The 14,447-nt window shown below is 32.5% G+C and overlaps 1 long non-coding RNA gene across 1 annotated transcript in view; it reads right to left on the bottom strand.

Moving 5' to 3' along the window:
- LOC124365088 overlaps nt 1-14,447 on the bottom strand; it is a 317,158-nt gene that overhangs the window by 155,070 nt on the left and 147,641 nt on the right. Inside the window, exon 2 of the long non-coding RNA XR_006922701.1 lies at nt 456-500. This is a non-coding gene — a long non-coding RNA (uncharacterized LOC124365088). The remainder of the gene's footprint in view (nt 1-455; nt 501-14,447) is intronic.

Here is a 14,447-nt window from a genome sequence, read left to right as displayed (position 1 = left end):
CAATGGGATTACTCCATAAGTCGTAGTAAGGGAATGAAAACCCGTTTAACATCTAGTAAAAACATTATAAAGTTAGCATGTATAGAATTACTGAATATGTAATATTAATTAAAACTACAAATTCTGTTACGTTTAGCCATATACAGCTTAATATAAATGTGGTTTTAAAATACTTTTACAGCTTTTTTTTGGTAAATTTGTTTTTTAAGTGTAGGTCTGGTACGTAAATGGAACACTATTATATTAAATCAACAACCTCTAGTCTAAAAGTAACATTTTGTATGTTTTAAATGACTTGCAGGTTAAGGTACAAAACATAAACTGGTACTCTTATGTTTTGACCGTAAATATAGAGAAAATATAGTTTAACCGTATCGCATGACTACAAAATAAAACTAGTTTATACACGAACAAAAATAAACTGGGAAAAATTTCTCAACTAACCGAAAACTTACCTCTTTTGGAAAGTTATCCATATGTATCCCCATGTAGCTTCGAGCCTGAAAAAATAGTTTCAATTTAAATAATGGATCTGAAATTTTTTTTAAATAGATATATTAAACATATGATAAAACCATTTCAAACTCTGAACGTTTATGAAAAATACTGTAAAAGTACATGTAAAACAGTAATAACATTAGTTACTAAAAATATGCTACAAGGAAATCCTTTTGTTTTACATTATTTTATTACATTTCATTATAATTTTCTAAGTAATGTTAGTTTTAATGTTAAATTCATAGCTCTTTACGATAACGTAGAGCACAGAAAAAGTAGAAAAACAGTTAACGCTATCACTCCATGTGAAAATTAATTTAAAGTAGGCAATTTTGGAATCATATAAAAAAAAAAAAAAAAAAAAAAAAAAAAAAAAAAACATGGCTGAAAAGGAGAAATTCTCATAGCATGTATATAAGTTATAGATTCAGGGAGTGACATGTTTTTATTAATGTTTCGTTAAAAGATAAATACAAATAATGTAATTTCCTTAAATTATATTTGATAAAAAAATATAATTTCCTTTAAGTCCTACACAAACGAAGTTATCTTAAAGGCCTAAGATTTTAACACAAAGCTTTTGCACCAACATCGTTTTCATCATCTCATTTTACTAATATTACTCGGAAAAGTATGAAATAATGAGATCTAGATGAATTTTAATGTAAAATATTTTTAAACAAATATTAAAATGTCTGCGTAGCACACGTTTGTAGCAGTTTTATGTGTATGCGTTCGGTTTCATAACTGTAGAATTTTATACCTGGTTGAAGAACGACACACCACATATTCGTTAAAGTTGCACGCAAAATTTCAAGCCTATAGCTCATTTCATTTTCGATATGTTTTGTAGTAAGATATATGGACATACATTGCACAGGAAAGAAATTTGTACATCCCTCCAGCAGACAAAAGAAAGAAATTGTGTCAGCATATAGGCTTCAATGGCGCTCAGACAAACTCCATTCTATTTTAAATATCGTAAATAAAGTTTTATGCAAAACGTAAGGTTTGCAGATGATCTTTGTTAGTGCTTTATGATCTAATGTGGACTTTCAGGTTAACTAATTAAATATATTTCCTGTGAACCTAAATCGTTATAATAAGTCGATACGTAAAGTTTAGAGTCTTAAATGTTTAATCTAATTATTTTTTCAACATTTAACATTATTTATAGACAAAAATGTATTGAAGTGGGAAATATGAACTTAGATATTTAAACGTTAAATTGAATAATACGAACAAACATCCATGAGGAAGAGTGGACGTCGGAGGATTGTGACTGATGATCTGGTCGCCAAAGTTGAGGAAAAGATTCGCGAAAACCACCGTTCCACAATAACTGAGCTTTCTCCAGGTTTCCTACAAGTTTCACAGGACTTTATTATTTGAAATTGTTGCACAAAAGCTATGCTACCACACATTTTGTGTAAGATGGGTGCTAAAATCGCTTACAGATCACCATTAAGGACAACGAATGAGGTCATCTTTGACGTTTTAGGAGGCCTACCATCTAGTAGGTGATGCACACTGGATCGAATCGTAACAGTAGATGAAACCTACGCGAATCGTGAATTGTGACACGACATTACGGGCCATAGAATTGGGACACACAGGTTCCCCTAAAAACCAAGGAAATGTCTGCAACCTTTACCCGCAAGGAAGATCATAGCAACAGTGCTCTGGGACAGGTAAGATGTTTCTCTTATTGATGTTCTCGAGCGTGGTGCAACAATACACTTTCAGTGATACTGCCGAACATTGCAAAACTTAAGAGAATTGACAAAAACAAACTCCGAGGAAAATTACCATCCAAAATTTTGCTTTTGCTTGACAATGCCCGACCGCACACGACAAACCGTACTCAAGAACTCTTGAACTCGTTCAACTGGGAAGTTTTTCTTCATCTACACTACAGTCCTGATCTTGCTCCAAGTTATTTTCACTTGTTTCCGAAGACCTGGCTAACAAGATAGCGTTTTGAAAACGATGAGGACCTCTATCACTAAGTGTCTGAGATCACAGGCCGCAGAATATGACGCAGGAACTTCAAAGCTTGTCCACTGCCATGATACTTACCTGAATTTGTAAAATGATTATGTAGAAAAGTAGTATTTTATTCCCTATTTCACATGTATATAATAAAATATTTCTTTTTACTTGGTATTTTTATAATTCCAAAACGTCCTTACTTCCTGAATAGCCCTCGTAGAAAATAGCCCTTTTAGCATAGTTTATTAGATATCTGATTCATAACCTTATTTTGGGTTTACGAAATTAGAGTTTAGGGAAACTGTATTTTTGTGTACTATACTCCATCGTTTATTTTTTCAACCCAATCAACTAAAAACAATATTTTATTGAGAATCGACTGTGTATTTTGTGTTTATATGGTGTAAACGTAATTTCCTTACAACATTCACCACAGTGAATGGTGTTTATTTTCATACCGCCAGAGATATAATAGAAAACCTCAATAAACCACAATAAAGGGTTTGTTTGACCGACGGAACAAAAGAACAACGGGTGACACGTGATTGGAGGATGTAAATCAGAGTGCGGTGACACGCGTGGTGTTTGTTCCTGCTCAGGCGTTGTTCCGATTTCATGGGCACACTTGACACGAAATCACCTGTCAGTTGCTAGAAACTACTACAGGATAATTAACGATGCTTTTTAACTTTAGTGATATTCCAAAGAAGACTGGATGGGTGCAAATCTTGCCCATGTCAACGTTTTCGGAAGAGTTCCAATTATAAAGTTTGTCAATAACCAAACAAACACCCGTTTGGACTAAATTTGAAACCAATAAATTGAAAAAAAATCTCTTGCAGTTTGACTCATATACAAAAAATTTTGCTTGATGCAAATTTATAATAATTTTAATATTCTACCATACTATATACAGTGAAGGTATCGAGCATTAACATTTAACCATTTTAAGCATACAAAAGTTTCTTGAAATCGATATAGACATTTCCCTAAAGAAAGAAATCGATTGCCAGTCGCGCTAGGTTTGGTGACATTAGAAGGTCAAAATGTAAGGGCATCAAAATGATTAAAACCATCATTTTTTCGCAGATTGTATTTTTTAGTTTAATGCACTTAAAACACCGTAGCAGACAAGTAAATAAATGTAAAATCGGCGTTAGCTTACTATTTATAGACAAACTATTTGGCTAAAGTAGCTAATTTGAGTCTCTAATAGTCTAAAGATGATTGAACTATTATTAACGGGTCAAGATAAGAACAATACATTATGAAAAAATAATCCCCCTATTTCGACCACCACTAAAAATAGCACGACGGACAATCTATGTATTTCTTAGGGAAAATTCTTTAATCAATTTATGTAAACCCCATTTGTGTGCTTACGCAGTGCAAATTGGTTTTCGGTTCATAGAGTAATAGTTAACATGGCGGGTGTTTCAAACAACTGTGTAACGGTTATAATATTTGATCCATTATTGTGTTTTAGTTGAAAATTGTTTATCAAATTTTGTATACCATGACGCTGTTATTATAAAAATCAATAATATAACAGCATTTTATATCTGTATGATCATTTTTGTGCAACATACGCTTACAAACTGAAAAGCTACTCTGAAAGTAGATTAAAACTCTGGTGCGCCAAAAATGTAAAAATTCAAATATAAATAATCAGTTTTAACGTCAGTAGAAGCGACAAATAGTGAAGCAATGTTTACCAGATGAAACGACGGACCGTGGACCGGGTCACGTGACCGTACAACCGCAGTGTGCTTGCACTCGATATGCACCAGCACATTTTATTTATCATAGCTCGCCACTTTGTACATAATTCATGCGGTCGCTATTATCATCCCTGTCGCCTGCTGCGATCTGGCGGTCGACTGAACACTAAATCTGCTACGGACGGTGGCGATGTCAACGGCTCATTATTGACACACCATTGTTGTTGTTGTTGTTGTTTCAGTATTGCCGGATATGTGTGGCGTTCGGCCCTGCTGCGCTGTGGACAAAGTTTTTACTCTGCGGGAAACTATAAAATACTGTTCGTTTCGGTGACAAGCAATGATGAGGTCGTATTGTTAATGTAGATTCTTGTTATATCATATGAGTTATCTAGGAAAAGATCTCATACAGTTCTCTCAGAGGATCTTAGAGCTTCACAGAACTTTAAAGTTAGAAATTAATGCTCAGAAATTGGTCAAACAAATGATTCGATGTATTGCGTACAAATTTATGTTTCAACTTTACTTGCTTACTAGACAACGGCTTGGCTCTCCAGGTTTAGGGCTCCGCCCCAAAAGATTTCATAGTTAGAAATTAATGTAATCTTAGGAAATGATTTAAACATTGATCAAAAATATATAATTTTAATTAATATACATTTTATGATCTAAAAAACTGGCCAAACATATGGCACGAAATATTGCGTAGAAATTTACTTTTCACCCGAATTGCTCATTTAGAAATGTTTTCGTTCTTTAATGTTACAAAGTCACTATACTGGTCCTTTAAGTTATAAACTATATAATCTCAAAAACTGCTCAAAAAGAACACCAACTATTGCTTCATTCATATTTATCCTAGTTTCTCACTGAGAATAATTTTTGTTCTCCAAATGTAATTTAAAAAAACTGCTCAAAACAGATTACATGAAGTAAGTTATTGCGTATAAATTTACTATTCATCCTAGTCGCTCATTAAGGAACTGTTTTGTTCTTTAGTTTAGAAACTCACTCCAATTGTTTATAAAGTTATAAGTTATAAATTTAAATGATTTTAAAAATTCACAAGAGTGCCACAAAATATTGCGTAAAAATCTACTATCTTAGTTTATTGCTAAGATAACTAACTCGGTTTTGTTCTCTAACGTTAGGAGTTTTACTCCACAGGAGTGCATATCATATTCTTGGTATAATACTGAAAAATATGTGCTACGCCGCGTGAAACAACCATTCCAATACAAGTAAATTAAAAATCATGAATATTAAATTTTATTTACATATTTAACACTTTTGCATTGCTGCGCTTTTTGGCATGGTAAGTGTTCTTTCATGTTTTCTATACTCGTCTCTTCACACTTAAGAACTCCTACTTTATAATCATCATTTTTTTTGTTTCGAGCAGTAAATAGCTAATATTGTATGTCATGTTGCTCACCGATTTAAAGATTAAGTAAAATAATGAAATGTAATTTCTGAGAATAACACAAATTAAACTTTTGTATATTAAATTCAAACGGAGTTATTAGGCGTTTGAGGATAACCAGTGTACATAAAAATTGGAATCGTATTACCGAAATATTTTGTACATCATAACAACGAAAAAAGGTTTAAATCATAGGAAAACATTTTTTATTTTTGGTGAAGACATTTTGTTACACAAGATATATTTATACACGGGTTATAAAGGTATAAACAATATTTTTAAATATAATCTATACAATTTATTAATTTAATTATTTACCCTTATTGCCTGTTGTATTTAGATTACATAAATGTAATACTTCTTAATGTTGCGGTTGACAGCAACAGAAATTGCTATAATGATAACATTTTTATGAAGAGGGTAAATTTATCATTAAAGTGCTCTTTTGAATCAGAACAAAAAGTTAAATAAAAAGGAGACAACAGGAGTATATATCATATTATTATAAAATACAAACTTAAGCATAGTAACACAATTTAAATAGCATCCATTCTGCGTTTATTAAGTTATAGTAGATCCTTCCTGTGTTTCCATCACCTATTCCATCGATTCCTCAATAACGATCACTAATCACAAAATAACATTGTAAAAAGTGGAATTACTAAGGAAGGAGTGTCATGTAAATAGTCGACACGGTGTATGATGACATCAATAGTTCAGGAGGGGCGGAATTTCTATTAAAACTGCACAATGGAAAAGTAAATAATGGGAAAAACTATAAACGGTAATAAAACACAATAAAGGGTCGGTTTGACAAAGGTAAAACAGCGGCTGACACGTGATTGGCGGATGTAAATCAGAGAGCGACATCGGCGCGGTGAGCTGCGGTGACGTCATGACCTGCCTGCTGTATCCCGCTTTGTTGTCTCAATCCGTTTGTAAATAAAAACATGAATTTCTTTGAGAACGGTTTAAGTACAACAGCGTTTAGATATTGAACGTTTCTGTTAAAAAAAAGGTGCAGAACGGTTTATGGAGATGGAATTTCCATCATATTCGACACGTTTTTAGAAATTACACCATACAAATTATATTTATGTTTTCATTGACTGCCTCTTTAATGCTGAATAAATATAAACTTTTTAAAGTTCCTTTCCTGAGCAATCATGCGATCAAAACGTGTATTAACGGATAACTCACTTTATACACCCTAGATTTATACGTAAACACATAAATCGCAATATTTCGTATTGGGCCAAAAAATATATAGTAAACACACCAAAAATTAAATAAATTAGTAATATAATATAGGATGAACTACAAAGCAAATTTTAATTAAAAAGGACTCGTTATCACTTTTCCTTAGGTGAAAACATCCAAAGATTTAGAAATGTCGCAACTACAATACGAATTGTTTACCTTAAGAGTTCGCTCGAATTGGTAAGTGTCGAACGAAAACTGATTTGAAGAAGGAACTCCCAATTTCCTTATAATAGATACAGTTTTGTTATTACAGACATTTTCTTTAGAACATTAGTCGCCCTTTTAACTGACTGACCACCTACAGGACCAAAGCTAGGTCGGATAAGAGTAAATTCGGGTTAAATTAATACTACAATTATAAAATATCAGGCTCCATTACATTCTTATTGGGTTCTATGCTATAGAATACCACAATGAGCATAACAATATTCATAACGATTAAATGTATTTAATGTATATAAAAAACAAAAAGCAACAAATTACATTTTTTTTAAATCGCTCATGACCCACTATGTAATATTGTACACAGCTGTACTGTCCAAGAAATAACTAAGACGGTAGAAAAACTGAAATGACCTGCATACATCGTCATTTTTATTACACTGAGTGTGGTTAAAAATAGACGTGACTCAAATTCCTGGAACGATGACGGTTAAACCGAAGATGGGTGATTGATCCGAGGCGGTTAAGAGTTGCTCCTACTCTAACTTAAACAATATGTGTTTAAAAAATGACAACAGTGTAGAGTTTAGTTTGTTTTCATCCTAGTCAGAGCATTTTTATGCATCCGGTATTGTTAATTCAACAGTAAAAAGTGATTGGGTTAAGGGATTCTGTTTTTGACTATTCAGTGTGTGTAAATAACTAAGTATAGCATGTAATTATATGAAGTAAAAATCAATTCAGTTTACCTGTACGTTATGTCCATAAGTTTGATGAAGCCGCAGGCTGATTTATTATTTGACTCACCTCTTTGAAGATTACACATACACATACAGCTCAAAGACAAGGTTTAACCTCCGAGCAATCTTAAGATTGATTCTGTTGACTGACAGTTTAACTGTACGTTGTGTATATAATTTTTATGAAGTCACAACCTAATTTATAATTTCACTCCTCTGTGAAGTTTACTCATACGTATATAGCTCAAATACAAGGTTTAACCCCCAAGCAATCTTAAGATTGATTCTGTTGACTGACAGTTTAACTGTACGTTGTGTATATAATTTTTATGAAGTCACAACCTAATTTATAATTTCACTCATCTGTGAAGTTTACTCATACGTATATAGCTCAAATACAAGGTTTAACCCCCAAGCAATCTTAAGATTGATTCTGTTGACTGACAGTTTAACTGTACGTTGTGTATATAATTTTTATGAAGTCACAACCTAATTTATAATTTCACTCCTCTGTGAATTTTACTCATACGTATATAGCTAAAATACAAGGTTTACCCCCGAGCAATCTTAAGATTGATTCTGTTGACTGACAGTTTAACTGTACGTTGTGTATATAATTGTTATGAAGTCACAACCTAATTTATAATTTCACTCATCTGTGAAGTTTACTCATACGTATATAGCTCAAATACAAGGTTTAACCCCCAAGCAATCTTAAGATTGATACTGTTGACTGACAGTTTAACTGTACGTTGTGTATATAATTGTTATGAAGTCACAACCTAATTTATAATTTCACTCATCTGTGAAGTTTACTCATACGTATATAGCTCAAATACAAGGTTTAACCCCCAAGCAATCTTAAGATTGATACTGTTGACTGACAGTTTAACTGTACGTTGTGTATATAATTTTTATGAAGTCACAACCTAATTTATAATTTCACTCCTCTGTGAAGTTTACTCATACGTATATAGCTCAAATACAAGGTTTAACCCCCGAGCAATCTTAAGATTGATACTATTGAATGACAGTTTACTAAAGCCTCTCCCGCCAGCTGCTGATCACAATACCCGATGCGCACCGTAGCATAACTATTTAGATAACCTAGAGGGTTGACATTCTAAGTGGTACTCTATCTGTACTACCTCTGCATTAACTTTCAAAACAGTACACTCAATTTCACTCTAATATAGTACTCAACTTTCGCATGTCAAATAGTGACTGGTTACACTGGTCTAATTTAGTAAACAGAGTATAACTCGATGTTTTATCATATGATAGGGCTATTTTTACTGTTATGTAAATTGGAATTCACGATGAAAACTATGGTCGTTGGAACACCTTATGCATGGTATTTAAAAATTTAACTCACATCTTTGTCTGTGCGTTTAGTCACATATTTTATCAAATTTAAACTAACTTTGAGGTGAAATAAGTGGCTACATTTGGAACATGGCTAGAAAATAATGTTATAATATACAACGTACTGATTAACATACTAAGCACTCGTGTATAGTATGCGAGCGTTTGCATAAGCCTGGGCTAGTGACCTTAAAATTGAGGCCTGTGCAACCTGAAAATCGTTAGATATTCGTCGCTGGATCACGTAGTTTTGATCTACTTGTATGGTTTTGCAGACCAATGATGTACAAGGAAATTTTACAATATATTTAACTATCGCAAATTTAGGGTTGTACTCAAAAACGTAACTATGACGTTAAAATGAGCTAATACGAGTTTTAATTGCCTGAGCGTTTAATGAAGTCTCCCCCGCCAGTTGAAGCCGAAAGCAGATTTCTGGAAATTGTCCGTCTGTCCACGTGATAATTTTCGAATCAGTGAACCCAGAGCGTATATTTGCTGAAAAAATTATATCTTTTCTACTGAAATTTCAAATTTGAAACAATTAATCCATTAGGATTTTCTGTTTTCCATTTATGGCTAGCAACGCAAAAAGAGGACCACAAAACATTTACTATTGAGGTATATAAGTGAACTTAAGTGTGTGAACCAATTATTACCAAAGATTATAATGCTCCATTTTCACACACTCATGTGGTAATTAAAACAGATTGAATTAAATAAGAATGTCACACTTACACTTTGAATATACATTGCTCATTACTTACCTAAATCCTCATAATCGTATCTTTCTTCCTTGTTCTAATCTATGCAATAAAATTAGTAAAGCGATTATAAATTATTATATACCTTAAGTCAGAAGTTCAAACATCACATGCATACGCCCAGTACTATACAGAAAATGTATCTTTGTCAGTTTAAACACTACATGTACGGAATGAAATTAACACTAGAATAAGACCGATGATGTGTATACCGCCGCGGAACGAGACGCAACTGGAATCTTAGCGGACAGGCACACACTCCCAACCACATCACGGCATTACATTCAGGGCATTGTTGGTGTTATCAGCTCGTAGGTGAATAGCGCTGTTGGCCGCGCTCCTGTTTCAAGGACAATATCAGATATAGTGTTTGGTGAATTGCTTGTGGATGAATTGCTTGTGGGTGAATTGCTTGTGGATGAATTGCTTGCGGATGAATTGCTTGTGGATGAATTGCTTGTGGATGAATTGCTTGTGGATGAATTGCTTGTGGATGAATTTCTTGTGGATGAATTGCTTGTGGATGAATTGCTTGTGGATGAATTGCTTGTGGATGAATTGCTTGGTAGTTACAAATCGCATCCTGCTCTTGGAGCAAGCTGTAACACGATCAGCGATTGCAAGGTACTATAGGAACTTGTAGTCATCTTGAAATCGGGATAATGGAAAAAAAGCTGAAGATAAATATATACTTGGTAATTAACTATATATATATATATATATATATGATATATTATAATATAATATATTATACAGGGTGTCCAAAAAGTCCCGGGTCGGTTAAATAATTAAAAAAATATTTAAAATAGAGCTACAAAACCTTACACAAAGATACTGGACATAAAAACCTATTTTATCACATATTCAGTGATCCGCTACTTCCTAAAGGGGGCGGCCCGCTAGGAGTCAGAAGAAAATCTTAAATGTAAGCATAGGTTGATATGCATATCAAATAAAAGGTCTTTATTAGTAGAGTACAGAGCCGCAAACCCGACCTCAAACGGATAACCGAGTCAAAAATGACCCAAAACTCCGATCCCTCTCAGAAATAACGGAACTTATTATTCTACAACAACAATTAATTGTAAACAGTTTTGGGTTAGTTAGTTAAAATCAAAAAGCTCATCAGTTTATTTTTTACATTAACCTAAGTTGCAAACTCAAACTCAAGCCATCTTTGAACGGCTGTCATTTTTTGACTCGGTTATCCGTTTGAGGTCGGGTTTGCGGCTCTGTACTCTACTAATAAAGACCTTTTATTTGATATGCATATCAACCTATGCTTACATTTAAGATTTTCTTCTAACTCCTGGCGGGCCGCCCCCTGAAGAAGTAGCGGATCACTGAATATGTGATAAAATAGATTTTTATGTCCAGTATCTTTGTGTAAGGTTTTGTAGCTCTATTTTAAATATTTAACCGACCCGGGACTTTTTGGACACCCTGTATAATATATATTATATTATTATTATATATATTATTATATTTATTATTTAATTATAATAGAATTAAAATATAATATATATATATATATATATATATATATATATATATATGACAGAAAAATAATAACATGTATGAATATAAATATATATCAAAGACGATTTGTAATTTTGTGAATCTTAGCTCTTACTCATACGCGGTCGGTGTTACAACTTATATAAGTTAAGTTAAGTAATAATATATAATAATAAATATAATATTATAATAATAAGTTTTCGGGTTGTAAACATGGAAAAATTGCTTACACAATAGTCTTCAAATATTTCGGTTAGAGTTTAACCGGCTGAAGATCCGCACTGAGGGAAATATATTTTAAGAGTTTTATTAATTGTGTAAATAGTGTTTTAAATAGGAAAACCTTAGATTTTAGTTGTGTAATTACTATTCAAGTATCCCATTAATATTATAAATGCGAAGGTGCCTTTGTTCGTTTGCTTTGCTTCCACGCGTACACTATTCAACTGAAATTTTACATTGACATTCTTACGATTCCTGGAATGAATATTCTTATCCTTATTTAGAAAATAAAAATATATCTATTCTTATTTAGAAAATAGCCTCGGCGTACGCCTTGGACATTAAAGTTGTGAAGTATGAATTTAAAGAACCTGTCAAATGTAATCAAATTTTTGTGTAAACATTACATTATGACATTTATATGATTAATTAATTAAACCACAATTTTAAAATTGTTTACATTTATAATGTGTAAATTCCCTAAGAAGTAACAATTTTTCACGCCGTCTTTAGATTTCAGCAATTAGGTAAGTACTTTAATTTAAAAATCTACCTTAACAATTTCTAAAACAATAGATGGCTAGAATTTGAAAAACCGAAATTCCCTTAGGAGCAGTCACCAAGAACTTATGCTAGATAAAAGTTGACTGAACTGTGCTTTAGAACTTAAGTACCAATTCTAGCTCTAAATGTTCCAAAATATTATAAATATTTTTGAGTCTTAAAAAGAAGTAAACACGCAAGTAGTGTCATTGTTATGTACTTTTAACTGTACATTTATATAAAATATTAAGAATTAGATACAAAAGACAAAGTTACTATATAACTTTTACTATATTTTTAAACATTATTATAAACCCTATCATAGTCTTTTGACATAAGTAGGCTTCTCTGATCTGTTATACGTATTATTTTATAGAGAAAAATGCAAAATCTATGGTGGAGCAAAAATATACTAAAACCGGAGTAAATTACAATGGCCATAAATATACACTTTTAACATATTTGTTGAGCGTGCCATGAAGGCATACTCACTTAGGCGTCAGAAAAATAATTTAGTCGAAGAAGTGCTCATACAGGTGCAAAACCTATAAAATTGCATACCAAGCGGTGGGTAATTGATAGTGTATACATAAACTATCTATGAATTCCTTATACATGTGACTGTATTGGTTAAATTTGTATACGTTGCAAAATCCTAATTAAATTTAAAGAAAGATTGATAGATTAATGTTCAAACCATATTTTATTTCTTAATTTTTAATACATTTATTCACAGTAAGAAAAGCACCATTTCCTCAAGTCATACTTGATATATCAGCCTATTTTTATGAGAAGACAAAATTATCCAAATCTCTTTGCCTATAAACCTTGTGGAGTCAACGAAGACTTTTTATTTTCTTCAATCTCAAGATACGTTATCTTCATAAGTCATGGCTCTGATATTAATTAATTTGCTTAACCCAACCAAAACATCGTAATCCCACCATTTTACATGATTACACAGTAATCATTGCCCAGTGTCACAGCTGTGAAGTTCAAAACTAAATCTTTCTTAAAACCAAGGCTTTGCCATTTCGTAAATTCGACTACGATGAAATCAATAACTGACGAATACATCTGAAGGAAAACAACCGCAGCGAGCGCCCGGCTGGCAGGGCAGGGAAGAGGTGGCAGCAGGAAGACCTAAACAACGCTTTGTCTGATGAGATTGAGTTTTAATGAGGGCATTGTATGTACCATTGACCACCAATTGTGCACTGGAACACGGTGTCGAGTGCTTTGGCGGGTCTTTTAGAGCGAAAGGGGGAGAATTAGAGCATCCTCAGTCTTCGGCGGGCTAAAACTTTGTAATTATAAACTTTACAATATTATCCGAAATATAATTCACGTCAATTTGATTATTGCTTGGAAAAATGTTTAGCTTCAAATACATATAAAATATTATCAATATTAACAATTATTGCTAATTGAATTTGAATAAATATAAGAGCTATTACCATACTTCAGGTAAAAGGTAGTTGTTTAATTAATACATTTTATTATTTGTTTTTATGCTTATTTTAGATTTACATTCCATATTCTTTATTAAAAATGTAATTATTTTAGTTGTTAATTTACATATATGAACCAGCTATATATCTTGGTATACGTTGTTTGGAATAAACGCCATATTTTGATACAATTCTTGAAGACGATCCCTTTTTCACATGTATTCTGCCCGTCCTCAAGGACCACTGCTCTGTGTGAGGAAGATCTTATAAAAGAGAATAAGAGGGAGAGTCGATGCAGTACTGATAAAAAGTGTTAGTCACAGACAAGATTTGAGCCTGCGATGTCTCAAACTGAGATCCAAAACTCTGCAACACCACATGTTTTGAATCTTTTCTGCCGAACGTCTATACCAGGGCTGCAAGAACATTGAGATTATAATGCAAGACAAGCTTTGAAACAACCACAAAAACTCCCCCCGCGGAAATATAGGTTTCTAATATTAAGTTTAATATTTACTGTTCATAAAGCGCAATTAACTTTTAAGTTTAATTGTTTTACATGTAATATTAGAATATTAATTACCTACTGACGATGAATACGTTAAATTTATATGAAAAACCGTTGTTATTTACTGCTCTATTTTAGCCATGTATAAAGGCGGGTTTCAAATTGAAAACATTGGGTTGGTTTTTGAAAAGAGTTAAAACACCATCCTTGTACATTTCAATAGGTAAAAAATGTAGCTCTATTTTACCAAGAAATAGATCCAAAGTTTTATTTTTCA

The sequence above is a fragment of the Homalodisca vitripennis genome, chromosome 6 (genome assembly GCF_021130785.1).
Source record: "Homalodisca vitripennis isolate AUS2020 chromosome 6, UT_GWSS_2.1, whole genome shotgun sequence".
Taxonomy (NCBI): Eukaryota; Metazoa; Arthropoda; class Insecta; order Hemiptera; family Cicadellidae; genus Homalodisca; species Homalodisca vitripennis.
This window is presented reverse-complemented; position numbering and strand designations above follow the sequence as displayed.